Here is a 4,311-nt window from a genome sequence, read left to right on the forward strand (position 1 = left end):
ATAATCTTTCAACTTAATTCAGAGGGAAAAATTATGAATATTGACCTTAGCCCTAACCAATATCACTCAGCGGAGGACAATAATGAAGCGTGAGATTTGAGAATGCTGTCTTTTTTGTCATCTTCCTGTAGAATAAAAGAAATGGACTTCAAAATTGATAGCAAACAAATTACAAGTAATTATAGAACTGCAGGAGACAGAACTCTGGAATTTATATTTAGCTGCAAGATTTAATGAAGTTGTGCAGGAACTCTAATATAATAGCAACCAAACATTATAAAAATTGATTCAAATTAAATAGCTACAGTCACAGTATTTGGCTACAAAATATATTGTAGAAATTTCAGAGGATAAAAACATGAGCATTGCTTTTAATGGACCTCTAGGCATCCACTACCACTTGTTTCAGGATATTAAACCACAGAAACATGCAGTAGTGGAAGCCTTTGAGGCCACTAAAAAGCATTCTCTATTTAACAACTCCATGCAAAGACCTAATTAAGAAACTTGTTTATTTTTCACTCAAGCACACACCTTATACCTTTATCTGAAAGGCTGCATGTGTAGTCCATATTTATAGAGTGTGATGATAAGGCATGCGATGAAAATGAATCACAATTTGCTAAAGAAAATTCTCTTTGTTGTTGTGGTTTGATTCGCCAAATTTAAGATATGTTTACTTTTTGGATAGCGAATAATGAACTTTAATGTCTCAAGAACCTTCATTGTTTAAAATGACAGTTCAATTCTAAATTGCACAAAGGTAGAGATATATAGTGCTCGTTTACTTCTAATAGAATGTTGCCACAAAAGGGAAAATGGCATCTTCTGCATGAAATTTTATCTTCAGTGTTCACAACTCGTGGAGAATAGATTTAAAAATGACTTTAACGAGAAAAAGGTATATTACAAATAGAAGTCGTTCATCCAATGCCCACATAAGTCAAAACAGAATGAAGATAATTAACTTTGCAGATCCGATTCATGCAATGATTTGATAATGGACCATTTAGCAGACCACAGTGACAATCCCCATGTGTCAACATTAAAGACATGCAATATTCAAATAAACAGGTATCTGTACCAAGTGCCAACAATAGGGTTTTTAATTCAAACCAAATTTAGTTAAAGAAAAAAAAAACAACATGAAGTAAACGTGATACATATTATAACATAGTTCACCAAGAAAATCATAAACAAATTCTATGAACAGGGTTTAGTTTTTGAAGCTTTGAAGACTAAGTTTACCTAAATTACTCTATTTGAGATAATATATAATTTCCGACCAACATGGGCCATGCATGTAAATGCGCACAAGCATGTGATGGTTTTGAGTTACTTTATTTTTCTTAATTTTGGTATGCATCAACACCATATCTTTTTGCATCTCTCTATTGTAGTGGCTGACTTTTTGGTACACCTTCTGGCTTCTGCTGAATTAGGTGTAAAAAGAATATAAGTGTGATCAACGCATGAAAATTAAATAGATATCGCATAAATTAAAGTTTTTATCCTTTGATAAAAAAAACTTCTTTTTTGGTATCTACTTTAATTAAGTTTTTTATCCTTTGATGAGATCTTGAGGTGGTCCTTTGAGATTAATTATTAATCTTAGATTTTATCAAACTTAAAAGTTTATCATCCTTCTCTAATAATATATTATCTGAATTTATATCTTATCCCACAAACCTAATATGTGTGACTAATAAGTCACTCATTCAATTAAAAGTAGCTACTTCGTACTGTTTGTTTACCATATTTTATTCGTTCGAAAAATTAGAATATGTTAAAATATTTATTTTTTATTATATTATTTAATTAAAAAGGTGATATAAAAATAGTGTATTTCATTTTATATATTTGATTTGTATAAATGATTTCCACTTTAAATTCTTTTCATGTTTTTTTCTTTTGAAAGTTTTATTTATACCATAATTAATTTAAGTCAAATTAGATTTTTTTTTTTAAAAAGTATTTGAACTACTAGTTTTTATTTATTGAAAATGAAAATAAAATCTTATTTAAATAGAGTAAAAATCGAAATCTCTACTACTTGAAGTCTTAAATAAACCAAAAAAATGTCGATTCTTTTCCTATGCTTTGATTTGCTACGAGCATCTTGGCCCCGTTTCAACTTCTAAGGAAGCCAAAGGTCAGATACTGTAGGATGCTCTTAATTCGCATCATTCTTTAATGCAACATATTTAATTAAAAACAAAGAATTAATCTAGTTTCTTCTAGTTCAAGAGTAAAGCTTGATATATTTGTATTATTTAATAATTTTTGTAGAAACGTAAAATACTTCGTTCTAATTATTTATATATTCAATAATCTCTTAGAAATTTTCAATTTCAAAATGTTTTCAATATTAATGATTTTTAAATATTGAAAAATATGTTGTATAGTGTAATTAGGTATACAAGTTTGTAGATTAATATTGTACAGTGTTATTTAACCATGGGCATTACGAGTTATTAAGGTACCAACTACCAAGGTTAGGCCAACGACTCTACTTAAATAGGCTTGGTCTATTTAAAATATATAAGATTTGAGCGTAGCTTGTTTGTCTTAATTAGGTTTTTCTTTAGCTCTGACCTAAATTATTTGAAAGTTTAATTTGACCTATTAGCATACTTAAAAATTTATTTTATAAGTTTTCCATAAGTCTTACTTAATTCTTTCTGCATCATGGACTATAATCTATAATCTGTAAAGATTCTATATAAAATAAACTATAATTTATAAATAAGAAAAACCGTTGCTATTCATAATGTACATTAGTTTATTTTTAATGATTAATTTGACTTTTAAGATCACTTATTTTAAAACCAATTTTGTAATATAAGATCTTTAAACAGGGCAAAAATTTAAACTTTATAGTAACTCTTTATATAGATCAATATGCTTAATATTTTAAAAAAGATAAATAAATATAGTTTTATTATGGTGTATTAATCCGTAGATAATAATGTATTAATTAATAAATTTAATATAATACTACTAAAAAATTGTTATTTACATTTGCTTAAATAGGTATTAAACCAAAAAGATTTTTTAAATTGTCTATAAAGATTAGTCTTTTTAATCAAATAAGCTTTTATAAAACGTTTTTTTTTTTATAAAAAAAAAAGGATTGATTCGGATTGATGTAGACTAGGTTATATTATAGCCCTTATCAAATAAATCTGGCCTATTTTTACATATACAAGTTATTGATGTTAATAATTTATACTCACTTTTTTATTCATTCAGATTTATACCAATATCAATAGAACCTGCTTATTAAAATAAATGTTTCCTTCGAAAATTTTAAATTTATTTGTAGCAAAATAATTAGACATTTTTTATATCATAATCCATTTGTGACTGTCCTTCATGAATCTCCACGCAACATACACATTATTAACTTTTTTGTAAATTCAAAAATATACGTAGTTACTTGATATATAGAGATTGATGTGGATACTATGCATACGTGGTTTTGGATCATATAATATTTTTTTCATGTGAAGATTAACAAAGACTATAGACACATGGTATTCCCAAAGATCATATAATAATATTACTTAGAGATAACTGGTAAATTGAACTCTGGAGTTTAATTATGTATTTTGTTGCAAGTGGAATATCGCAGTTGATATCGGAACTCCAATAACTGCATTGCAATAACACATAACGGATTCAAACACTCACAGTATTTATGACTCACAAGTCAGAAGAATGATAAAAATACATGAGTAGTTCCTTTGGTGACACCCCCAGCAGCTTCCACGCCTTCATGTTTCTCGATATTGAATCGATAAAAAATAAAGTATTGGAAGCCTTTGAGGGTCACTAAAAGCATTCTCTATTCAAACTTGGTATATGCTTAGTCATGCACTTCATATATACAAGTCATAATATTATGAATGCCTATAGGCTATATAGAGAGAGTGATCATGAAAATAAAGCACTATTTACGGAAGAATATATAGTTTATTGTGCTCCCTAGTTAAATTCTCCTACTTTCTCTGTTTGTGGTTCTGATTCGCCAAATTTAGATGTCATTACTTTTCTATATCACGAATCATAAATATGTATGGCCCCAGAACCTACTTTAATTTGTTCAGAATTACAGTTCAGTCCAATATATTCTTGCAATGCAAAGATGGTGCTTGTTTGTTTCTAACAGAATGTTACCAAAGTGGCAATATCACATCTTTTGCATGAATTATTCTTATCTGCAATAGCTGAGAAAAAGTATATTTGACTTAATATTAATTTGCAATTTGATGATTCGAATGGGTTATATGCAGAAAGCTAGTTTTCCAC

General features: G+C 28.0%; 1 non-coding gene across 1 annotated transcript; it reads right to left on the reverse strand.

The window, feature by feature from the left end:
- Positions 1–307: 307 nt before the first annotated feature.
- MIR5044 (microRNA MIR5044) lies at positions 308–458 on the reverse strand. The gene has a single exon (NR_048835.1). It is a non-coding gene; the product is annotated as a microRNA MIR5044 (primary transcript).
- Positions 459–4,311: the final 3,853 nt, after the last annotated feature.

The sequence above is a fragment of the Glycine max genome, chromosome 18 (assembly GCF_000004515.6).
Source record: "Glycine max cultivar Williams 82 chromosome 18, Glycine_max_v4.0, whole genome shotgun sequence".
NCBI classification, from domain to species: Eukaryota; Viridiplantae; Streptophyta; class Magnoliopsida; order Fabales; family Fabaceae; genus Glycine; species Glycine max.